The sequence below is a fragment of the Delphinus delphis genome, chromosome 10 (assembly GCF_949987515.2).
Source record: "Delphinus delphis chromosome 10, mDelDel1.2, whole genome shotgun sequence".
NCBI classification, from domain to species: Eukaryota; Metazoa; Chordata; class Mammalia; order Artiodactyla; family Delphinidae; genus Delphinus; species Delphinus delphis.
In genome coordinates, this window is record NC_082692.2 from 20,021,044 (window position 1) to 20,033,701 (window position 12,658).

Consider the following 12,658-nt stretch of genomic DNA (forward strand, 5'->3'; position numbering starts at 1 on the left):
GCAGCCACCCCAAGTTCTGGCCCTACTCACTAATGGGTCATCACTAGCCCTGGGATCCGGCCTCACCCAACAGGGGCCTGACTTCAGCCTCTGGAACATTACAGCCACTCAGCCAGCTACCTGGGAATCTGGGCCCACCCACCAGTAGTCCAGCAGTAGGCACAGCACCCACCAGGGCTCTTCAGTTAGCCTCCCCATGCCCCAGCCTCACCCAACAGCTGGCCAACACCAGCTCCAGGACACCATGGGACTGTCATCCAGTCACCCTATATCCAGCCTCATCCACCATGGGACTAGTACCAATCCCGGGAACCCCATGGTCCCACAACCAGCCACCCGGGACCCAGTGATCAGCTACCCTACACCAAGCCCTTTGGAACAGCTGTCTGACATCAGCTCCAAGACATGTTGGGCCCCTAAGCAAGCCACCCTGAGATTCGTCCACACTTTCCAGTGGGCCAGCACTAGCCCCAGGACTCCCCGGGGCTCTACAGCCTCCTGACCCAGCCCCAGGCAATAATTGGCTGACACCAAGTATAGGACACCTTGGGCCCCTCAGCCAGCTGCCCAAGGATCCAGCCCTCCACACCAGTAGCCCAACACTAGCTCCTGAACCCTCTGGGGCTTTGCTGTCACCTGCCCAGTGTCCCAACCTCACCCAACACCTGGCTCACACCATTTCCAGGATACCTTGGACACCTCAGCCAGCTGTCCTGAATCTGTACACTCACCTGTTGGCCAGCACTAGCACCAGGAACTGGTCTCACCCACCAGCAAGCCAATATCAGCCCTGGAAACCTCACAGCCTTGTAGCCTGCAGCTAGCCACCCTGGGACCCAGCTCCACCCACCAGGGGTTCTGCACTAGCCCCAGGATTCCCTAGGGTTCTGCAGTCAGCTGCCCCTGTGGCCTACCTCTGCCCACCAGCTGGCCAACACCAGCTCCAGGACACCTTGAGCCCCTCAGCCATCTCAGGATCTGGCCTCACCCTTCCATGGGCTGGCAGCTTTCTCACTAGGTGTGGTCTGGCACCAAAGTGAGCTGCAGGCCAGCCAAGCCTATCAGAATTCCCATAGTAATAAGCTTACCCCAACAGTACGGCTCAGGCAACCAACACAGAGGGCAACCCTAGAACATAGCTCCGGTGACCAAAGCAGTGTGCACTGCTGGGCCCCATAGGACATCTCCTACATAAGGCCACTCCTCCAAGATCAATAGTGTAACTGACCTACCTAATACCTAGAAATAAAAACAGAGAATTCAGCAAAATGAGGTGACAGAGGAATATATTCCAAACTATGGAATAAGATAAAACCCTGGAAGAAGAACTAAATGAAATGGAGATAAGCAATCTGCCTGATAAAGAGTTTAAGTTAATGATCAAAAAGATGCTCAGGGCTTCCCGGGTGGCGCAGTAGTTAAGAATCCACCTGCCAATGCAGGGGACACGGGTTCAATCCCTGGTCCGAGAAAATTACACGTGCCATGGAGCAACTAAGCCCATGTGCCACACCTACTGAGCCTGTGCTCTAGAGCCCACGAGCCACAACTACTGAGCCTGCATGCCACAACTACTGAAGCCCATGCACCTAGAGCCCATGCTCTGCAACAAGAGAAGCCACCACAATGAGAAGCCCGCACACCGCAGTGAAGAGTAGCCCACACTCATCACAACTAGAGAAAGCCTGTGCTCAGCAACAAAGACCCAACTCAGCCAAAAATAAATAAATAAATAAATAAATAAATTTATCTTTAAAAAAAAGGATGTTCAAAGAACTCGAGAGAAGAATGGATGAACAAAATCAGAAGTTGGAAGTTTTTAACAAAGAGTTAGAAAATATAAACAAGAATCAAATAGAGCTGAAGAACACAATAACTGAAATAAAAAATACATTAGATGGAATTGGGGACACAGTTCTTGAGGTGCTAGCCTACTGTGTTCCCTCTTTGCCTGGCAAAGAAATAAAGCCACGCTTTCTTTCTCCTCCGTAAAAAAAAAAAAAAAAAAAAAAAATTAGATGGAATCAACGGTGGATTAGATGATACAGAGAAATTGATCAGTGAACTGGAAGACAGAGTGGTGGAAATCACTCAAGCTGAACAGAAAAAAAGAAAAAAAAAATTGTTTAAATGAGGACAGCTTAAGAGACCTGGAACAACATCAAGCATCCTAACATTCACCTTATAGGAGTCCCAAAGGAGATGAGAGAAAGGGACAGAAAACATATTTGAAGATATAATAGCTGAAAAAGTTCCCTAACTTGGGAAAGGAAACAGGCATTCAGGAAACACAAAGTGTCCCCAACAAGATCAACCCAAAGAGGACTACACCAAGACACACTGTATTTAAAGTGCCAAAATTAAAGATGAAGAGAGAATATTAAATCAACAAGGGAAAAGCAACTAGTTATGTACAAGGGGAATTCCATGACTATCAGTTGACTTTTCAACAGAAACTCTGCATGCCAGAAGGGAGTGGCACAATATATTTAAAGTGATTAAAAAAACTTACAATGAGGAAAACTCTACCTGGCAACGCTATTATTCACCTTTGAAGGGGAAATCAAGATTTTACAGACAAGCAAAAGCTAAGAGTTCAGCACCACCAAACCACCTTTACAAGAAATGTTAAACGGACTTCCCTAAGTAGAAAAGGAAAGGCCACAACTAGAAATATGAAAATTATGAAAGGAAAAATTTCATTGGTAAAGGCAGAATACTGAGAAGGTAGTAGATAAAACACTTATAAAGCTAGTAGGAAGGTTAAACGTCAAAAGTAGTAAAACAATCTATATCCAAAATAAGTAGTTAAGGGACACACAAAACAAGATGTAAAATATGGTGTCAAAATACAGAGGGGTGGGTAAGAAAGCAGAGTTGTTAAAATGCATTCTAACTTAAGAGATCAGCAACTTAAAGCAATTGACCATATATATAGATTGCTATATAAAAACCTCATGGTAACCACAAACCAAAAATCTGTAATGGATACACACACCCAAAAGAAAAAAGAACCCAAACATAACACTAAAGATAGACATCAAATCACAAGGGAAGATGGCAAAAGAAGAACTACAAAAACAACCAGAAAATAATTAACAAAATGGCAATAAATACATACCTATCAATAATTACTTTAAATGTAAATGGACTAAATACTTCAATCAAAAGACATAGAGTGGCTAAGTGGATACAAAAACAAGACCTATACATATGCTGCCTACAAGAGATTCACATCAGATCTAAAGACACACAAAGACTGAAAGTGAGGGGGATGGAAAATGGTATTCCAAGCAAATGGAAACAAAAAAGAAATCTGGGGTAGCAATATCAGACAAAATAGACTTTAAAACAAAACCTGGAACAAGAGACAAAGAAGGACATTACATAATGATAAAGGGGTCAGTTCAAGAAGAAGCTATAATGATTGTAAATACATATGCACCCAACATACGTGCACCTGAATATGTTTAGCAAATATTAAAATAGAGGGAGAAATTGATAGTAACACAATAATAGTAGGGGACTTCAACACCCCACTTACATCAACAGACAGATCATCCAGAGAGAAAATTGGTAAAGAAACACTAGCCTTAAACAACACATTAGATCAGATGGACTTAATAGATATATAGAGAACATTCCATCCGAAAGCAGCAATACACATTCTTTTCAAGTGCAAATGGAACATTATCCAGGATAGATCTCAGGCTAGGCCACAAAACAAGTCTCAGTAAATTTAAGAAGACTAAAATCATATCATGTATCTTTCCCAACCACAACACTATGAGGCTAGAAATCAACTACAAGAAAAAAACTGCAAAAAACAAATACATGGAGGCTAAACAATATGCTACTAAAAAAACCAATGGGTCACTGAAAAAAATGGAAGTAGAAATCAAGAAATACCTGAAGATAAATGAAAACAAAAACACAATGATCCAAAATCTATGGGATGCAGCAAAAGCAGTTCCAAGAGGGAAATTTATAGGAATAGAAGCCTATCTCAGGAAACAAGAAAAATCTGAAATAAATAACCTAACCTTACACCTAAAGGAACTAGAGAAAGAAGAAAAAACAAAACCCAAATTTAGTAGAAGGGGGAAAAAATCATAAAAATCAGAGCAGAAATAAATGAAATAGAGGCTAAAAATATAGAAAAGATCAATAAAACTATGAGCTGGTTATTTAAAAAGATAAACAAAATTGATGAAAATTAGCCAGGCTTATCAAGAAAAAGAGAGGGCTCAAGTAAATAAAATCAGAAATGAAAGAGAAGTTACAACAATACCACAGAAATAAAGGGATCATAAGAGATTACCATGAACAATATATATGCCAATAAAATGGACGACGTAGGAGAAAGACAAATTCCTAGAAATGCACAATCCCCCAAGATTGAATCAGGAAGAAATAGAAAATGTGAATATACTACCAGTGATAAAATTGAACCAAAAAAAAAAAAAAAAACCTCCCAACAAACAAAAGTCCAGGACCAGATGGCTTCACAGGTAAATTCTACTAAACATTTAAATATGAGTTAACACCTATCCTTTTCAAACTATTCCAAAAATTACAAAAGAAGGAATGCTTCTGAACTCATTTTACAAGACCTGCATCATGCTGATACCAAAACCAGACAAAGATACCACAAAAAAAGAAAGTTACAGGTCAAAATCACTGAGGAACATAGATGCAAAAATCATCAACAACATATTAGCGAACTGAATTCAACAACACATTAAAAGGATCATACAACATGATCAAATGGGATTTATCCCAGGGATGCAATAATGATTCATTTTCCACAAATCAATCAATGTGATGTACCACGTTAACAAACTGAAGAATAAAAACCATATGATCATCTAAATTAATGCAGAAAAACCTTTTGACAAAATTCAACATCCATCTGTGATAAAAAAAAAACTGTCAACAAAGTGGGTATAGAGGGAACACACAACATAATAAAGGCCATAAATGACAAGCCCACAGCTAACATCATACCCAATGGTGAAAAGCTGAAAATATTTCCTCTAAGATCAGGAACAGGACAAGGATGCCTACTCTCACCATTTTTATTCAACACAGTATTGGAAGTCATAGCCACAGCAATCAGACAAGTAAAAGAAATAAAGACCATCCAAATTGGAAAGGAAGAAGTAGAACTGTTAGTGTATGCACATGATATGATACCAAAACCCTGTAAATGCCACCAAAAAAACTACTAGAACTCATCAACGAATTCACTATAGTTGCAGGATATGAAATGAATATACAGAAATCTACTGTGTTTATATACACTAACAATGAACTATCAGAAAGAAAAATTAAGGAAACAATCCCATTTACAGTTATGTCAAAAAAAAAAAAACCTAGAATAAATCTAACTAAGGAGGTAAAAGACCTGTATTCTGAAAACTATGACACCTATGAAAGAAATTGAAGATGACACAAACAAATAGAAAGATAAACTATGCTCATGGATTGGAAGAATTAATATTGTTAAAATGACCATAGGACCCAAGGCAATCTATAGGTTTAGTGCAATCACTTTCCAAGATACCAGTGGCATTTTCCACAGAATTTTAGCAATATATATATATATATGCCTCAATAATTCCACTTCCAGAAATTTATCCTAAGGAAATAGAGACGCACATGACAAAGATAATCATTACAGAATTATTTATAACAAAATTATATTATAACAAAATATACGACACAACCTAAAGTTCTAGCAATAGGAAATTGGTTCAGTAAATTACAGTATTTTAACACAAGTAAATGATAGGCATCATTTATAGATCAATGTTTAAGGCTATTAGAAATGCTCCTAATATAAAATGAGAAAAAAGGGATACTGAAGTGTATATACAGCAAATCTCTATTTAACAAAAAAATTTAATAAATATAATTTTTATGAAAAAGGGTAGAGGAATACTCTAAAATGTATCTCAACAGATGATTAGATTATTTTCTTTTGTTTATCTGTATTTTCAATTTCTTTTCAAAGCATTTATTTCAAATTATATTGCTTATATAATTTTATTAAATTATATATTTAATATATAAGAAGAAGAAGAAATTAGGCAAGTCAAAAAATTTAATGAGCTTCTTACAGAAGACTCTAAAAATCATTAATATAAAATTCTTAAAGCACTGGCATGACTCAGCAAGATAGAAAATCAATGAAGTAACTTAATTAAAATAAAAGGTGTAGTCGAGATTAAAAGCTTCAGCATACACCAGTCTCTGCAACCTGTTGCAAGTGGCATGCCAAAGTTAGGAAGAGCAAACCACAGACAGCTGCCTACCCTGCCTGGGGGCCGTACTCAGGGCTCAGAGTCTGGTGATGGCCCCTGCCCCATGTCCATAACTACCAGCAGGGACCATGGCCTACCCTGCAGAACACTCAGCAGGGCTCACCCTGAAGCATCCGAACAAGCTGGACCCAGGCATGACAAGCTCACCTAGTGATCTAGTGTGCTAGTCAACAGACAAGGCAGGCTCCTCAGTTCTCTGGAGTCTAGGCTGAGAGCAAATTTCACTCAAAAGTGAGACACTGGAACCATGCTACAGTAAGTACAACCCCCTTGGGGGTAAATAACAACTCCAGGACTGGCAGACTGACACTGTGTCCTCTCTCAGGATAAGTTTGTATTCAAGGAAGATCTGGAAACTAAAAAAAAAAAAAAAAAAAGTGAATATAAATTCTCAGTTTTTATTACAGGATCTACTAGTTGACTAGGAAATTTTCCAAATACTTAAGAAAACATATCAACTGGGTGAAGGGGAGGGAATATCTTAATTTTGAAAGGGCCTCATTACCCTACTAGAATTCTTTGAATGGGTAAAAACAATATGATTACAGCAAAACTAGTAGACAGCATTTCTATAGATTTTAAATGCCCAAATTCCACCAAAAAACAAACCAAAAAAACCCTGAATGCCACAGAACTTGGGCAAATGTTATGGGTGTGTGTGTGTGTGTGTGTGTGTGTGTGTGTGTGTGTGTGTGTGTGTTTATGTGACTGTCACTTATGGGGAACCATGAAACAGTGGAGTTTTGAAACCCATTGACCAGTTCTGGACTGGAGCTTAATGCTTTCATAAATTACCTAGAATGGTAGTTCCCGATCTACATATTGTTCCCAATGACCAGCCATTAAAAACACCACTATTGAATGAGGGCCAATAAAAAATTAATTTAAAACGGAGGTCTATACTCAAAACGCTTTAGTAACCAATGATCTAGCAGAAGAACATTAGGCTGCGAGCTTCATATGGGAATCTTTCATCACTGCATTTTCCATTAGGAACTGAATAAATATTTATTGAACCAGTAACGTGAAACCTTCAAGATTGCAAATGGCCTTCACGCCGTTCCAGAAATCAAAATGAGAAATTGAGAGACAACAAGTTCTCATGAGGCTGTTTGAATAGGCAAAATTATGGCAAAAGAGCAACAGGCAAATATGAAGAAACATTTGGGGAAAGTAATTCCAATTATACTTTTAGAATAATGGGTTCTAAGCTAAACTATTTAATAAACAGGCACCAGCTTAGACTATTCCCTTAAGACACTACATTGCATGTTTCATTACAAAAGGCCATTAAACACTGAGTGTTACCAGAAAGGACACTGGAAACAAAATGAAATTTGTTCATTCAAAAACCACTCAGTTTCCACAGCTAAATATGCTGTGCATTTTTGGTTCCCTACACCATAAGGAAGACATACCAGCGTTGAGAGAGGTCCTGAGAAATGAGATTGAAGTTATAAAGTAGATGGAAGAGCTTTCTTCTTAGAACCTAAAATTTAGAACTCTTTTATTATGAAGAGATGAAGATTTAGGGGAGAGGGGAAGCATAAATGGAGTACAGGTTTATTCATCAAACTTCAAAATATTAGAGAGGAGAGGACAGCATTTTGAAGTTTGAAATAAAAGATGTAGGCAAATAAAAGAAGATTTTATCCATTAGTCAGAAAATACACAGTAGTTGTTATAGGTAAACTATATAAATGTAGTAACATCTACACTTATTCAAATCTAGAAGGTTGTTGTTGTTTTTTGAGGCTCTGAGAAAGTAAGAACAAGAAAAAAAATAAATCATTTAGGAGGTTGAGGAATCCCAAGAAAGAATATAGACTGACAAGAGAATCTAACTATTACAAATGTATGAAACAACCTAACTGAAGTGGGTGAGGGGAAAAGTGCTGGCCAAGTATCTTTGGAAATGAATGGAGTCTGTAAGATTAGAGGCACAAGGAGCTGCACATAGGAACTACTATATTCTAGTTGATAAAGCGATTTTGCATAGGGGTATGGGTTAGCAATTCTGATACTTCTATACATGTATACTGGAATTGCATAATTAAATACATGGACAACAATGGTGAGAGCCAGCTTTCTCATTGTTGGAGTGGGACTCAATAGATAAGCAAGGGGATGAAGCTAGAATGATCAGTGTGATAATGGAGTACTCAGAGATAAATATATAGCCTCGGATGTGAACGTTAAAAAAAGAAAGGCTAGGGCTTCCCTGGTGGCGCAGTGGTTGAGAGTCCGCCTGCCGATGCAGGGGACACGGGTTCGTGCCCTGGTCCGGGAAGATCCCACATGCCGCGGAGTGGCTAGGCCCGTGAGCCATGGCCACTGAGCCTGCGCGTCCGGAGCCTGTGCTCCGCAACGGGAGAGGCCACAACAGTGAGAGGCCCGTGTACCGCAAAAAAAAAGAAAAGAAAGGCTAAAAAGCAACCATCTCAAGGATGTTAAAGAACAATAAAATAATCCAATTAATAAACAATAAAATAAAAGAAAGAAGAAAGAATCATAAAACAGAAACTCTGCATATATTAGACAGTATCAACAAAGGTAGTCCTTTGATAATGGCACTACCAAGAAAGTGAAAGGACAACACACAAACCAAGAAAAAATTACATATCTGATAAGGATCACATATCAGGAATTTATTTTTTAAAAACTCTTAAAACTCAATAACAAAACGAATAGCCCAATTAGGAATGGTCAAAGGATTTAAATAGACATTTCTCCAAAGAAGATATATGAATGGTCAGTGACACACATGAATAGAAGCTTCACATCATTAGTCAAGAGGGAAACACAAATCAAAACTACAATGAGCTAACACTTCACATCCATTAGGATGGCTACAATAGCAAATACAGGTAGTACTAGTGTTGGTGAGGATGTAGAGAAACAGGATCCAACATCTGTTGCTGGTGGGACGACTGAAAACAGTTTGGCATATTCTCAACATGTTAAACATATAGTGTCTATAGGATCCAGTAATTCAACTCCTAGGTCTCTACCCAAAAGAACTGTGGGGCTCCTCTGGTGGCGCAGTGGTTAAGAATCTGCCTGCCAATGCAGGGGACCCAGGTTCGAGCCCTGGTCCAGGAAGATCCCACAGGCCGTAGAGCAACTAAGCCTGTGCACCACAACTACTGAGTCTGTGCTCTAGAGTCCGTGAGCCACAACTACCAAAACCTGCGCGCCTAGAGCCCATGCTCCGCAGCAAGAGAAGCCACCGCAATGAGAAGCCCGTGCACCACAACAAAGAGTAGCCCCTGCTCGCCGCAACTAGAGAAAGCCTGTGTGCAGCTACGAAAACCCAACGCAGCCAAAAATGAGATAAATAAATTAAAAAAAAAAGAAAAGGAGATTGAGAATTAAAAAAAAAAACAACTGGAAACATATGTCCACACAAAAACTTGTACATGAACATTTATTTAGCTAATTATTCATAATAGCCAAAAAGTGAAACAACCCAAATGTCCATCAGTTGATTAGTGGATAAATAAAATGTGTATGTCCATACAATGGAATACACGTACCCTTGAACAGTGTGGGGACTAGGGATGCTGACCCTCTGAGCAGTTAAAAATCTGCACATAACTTTATAGTCCACCCTCCATATCCACACTTCCTCATCCACAGAGTCAACCAATGCTGGAGAGCATGTAGTACTGTATTTACTTTTTTTTTTTTTTTTTGCGGTACGCGGGCCTCTCACTATTGTGGCCTCTCCCGTTGCGGAGCACAGGCTCCGGACGCGCAGGCTCAGCGGCCATGGCTCACGGGCCCAGCCGCTCCGCGGCACGTGGGATCTTCCCGGACAGGGGCATGAACCCATGTCCCCTGCATTGGCAGGCGGACTCTCAACCACTACGCCACCAGGGAAGCCTGTATTTACTATTTTAAAAAATCTGTGTATAAGTGGACTAGCACAGTTCGAATCTACATTGTTCAAGGATCAACTGTACTATTTGGCAATAAAAAGGAATGAAGTAGTGATTGATACATACTACAACATAGATGAACCTCAAAAAATCATGCTAAGTGAAAGAAGCCAGACACAAAAGACCACATATAGTATAATTCCATTGATGTGAACTAACCAGAATAGGCACATCTATAGAGATAGACAGTAGATTGGTAGTTACCAAGGGTGGGAGTAGAGGTGTGTATGGGAATGGGGAGTGACTGATGGTTGGGCATTCTTTTTGGGGAGTGATGGAAAGAGTCTAAAATTAGATTGTGGAAATAGCTGCACGACTCTGCAAATATACTAAAGATCATTGACTGGTACAATTAAATCAGGTCAATTTCATAGTACTAAATCATATATCAATAAAGATATTTTCAAAAAAAGAAAGGGGCACGTGAGAGAATTCTGGGGTGCTGGTATGTAGTGTTATTATTTTTGACCTGGGGTAAACTGGTGTTTGTTTTATAAGTGTTAAATTTTATAAACTTTTCCTATGTACATTATATTGCACAATAAAAATAATGGAGAAGCTGATATTTTAAACATGCTCTTTCAAAGCATATGCACACCTCACTTATTCTGATGTATACAGTCGTCCCTCGGTATTTGAGGGGGATTGGTTCCAGAACCCAAGCAGATACCAAAATCTGCAGGTGCTCAAGTCCCTTATGTAAAATGGCATAGTATTTGCATATAACCTACACACACCCTCCCAGATACTTTAAACCATCTCTAGATTACTTATAATATCTAATAAAATGTAAATGCTATGTAAATAGTTGATGGGGTAGGGTGGGGGGCAGCAATTTCAAGTTTTGCTTTTTACAACTTTCTGGAAGTTTTTTTTCAAATATGTTTGATCCCAGGTGGTTGAATCCACGGATGTGGAAGGGTAAAGCTTGCCCTCCCAGGAGGGAGCAGCCCACTCCTGCCACCAGCTATAATCAATGCATAAGGTCCTACCATGAACATATGTGGCTCTTTTAAGTCTGCCAAATTGCCTCTGTAAAGTGTCTTCTAGTGGCAAGGCCTTGGGAGTTTTGAGTTATACATTAATGAGAAGTGATTCCTATACATTATGCATGAGTAATAATGATGATGATAATAATTAGGTTGCACCTGAAGGACAAAGTACTAAAGAAAAAGAGAAAAAGACGTTACTCCACAATTTTCACTGTAAATTTCATATCTTTCTCTCTTATTGACTTTTTACAACTTTTTATTTTGAAATAAAGTTTCGAATGAAAATAAAATAGATCCACAGGAATTTGCAGTGATAGTCGAGTCCCTGTACCTTAGGGGAACTAGCTTCCCCTAATAGGGACATCTTACATCACTTTATTACTGTATTACGATATCAAACCAGGAAGTTGACAGTGGTACAATACTGTTAACTAGAGTACAAACTTTATTCTGATGTCACCAGTTTGTACATGCAACCATTTTTGCATATGTGCATGTGTCTGCATAGATAGTTCTATGAAATTTTATTCCATTTATAGATTTGCGTAGCTACCACTAAAATCAAGACATCTAACTCTTCCATCCAGACCAAAGAACTTGCTGGATATAATTTCCAAGGACTGCCCTTTATAGTCATACCCCCACTATCGCCTATCCTCTGGCAACCACTGATTTGTTCTCTACCCTTATAATATGGTCATTTCACAAATGATATATAAATGGAATCCTACAGCATTAAATTGCCTTTTAAACTGTCCAAATGTCTCCCATTAAAAAAATTACAGGGGCTTCCCTGGTGGCGTAGTGGTTGAGAGTCCGCCTGCCGATGCAGGGGACACATGTTCGTGCCCCGGTCCGGGAAGATCCCACATGCCGCGGAGCGGCTGGGCCCATGAGCCATGGCTGCTTAGCCTGTGCGTCCAGAGCCTGTGCTCCGCAACAGGAGAGGCCACAACAGTGAGAGGCCCAAGTACCACAAAAAAAAAAAAAAAAAAATTACAGCTCAGCCTCACATACTCTCCAGCTAGTTCTCTTTCTCCTCTCCTTCACAGTCAGACATACTTTCTGTGGCGGTGGTTTCTACACACCCAATAGCTTATTAGTTTTCACCCTACATTTCTGGCCATTCTTCTGTTTCCATTGTAGACTCATCCTTCCTCTACCTGGTCATGAAATGTTGTAGTTCCTCAAGGCTCAGTTCTGTATCCTCTTCACTTGACGTTTTCCCCCTAAGGGATCATCCATACCCATGGCTCCGGAACACAGTAACTCCCATATGAGCAGACCTGCGTCAGGAAGCCCTATGTGGAGAGCTAATTGCCTTTTGTACATGTCCATTAGGATGTCCTAAAGACCCCTGAAACTTAGTGCATCCAAAATCCAATTCAGCACATCTCAC

General features: G+C 39.6%; 1 protein-coding gene across 13 annotated transcripts in view; it reads right to left on the minus strand.

The window, feature by feature from the left end:
- LOC132432777 (cytidine monophosphate-N-acetylneuraminic acid hydroxylase) overlaps positions 1 to 12,658 on the minus strand; it is a 100,557-nt gene that overhangs the window by 62,255 nt on the left and 25,644 nt on the right. For 3 of the 13 annotated variants that reach the window (XM_060023539.1, XM_060023537.1, XM_060023531.1), the window contains one exon: positions 6,474 to 6,682. The exons of the other annotated variants lie outside the window; for them this stretch is intronic. The gene's annotated coding sequence lies outside the window, so the exon portion shown is untranslated. The remainder of the gene's footprint in view (positions 1 to 6,473; positions 6,683 to 12,658) is intronic. 13 annotated transcript variants of the gene reach the window in all.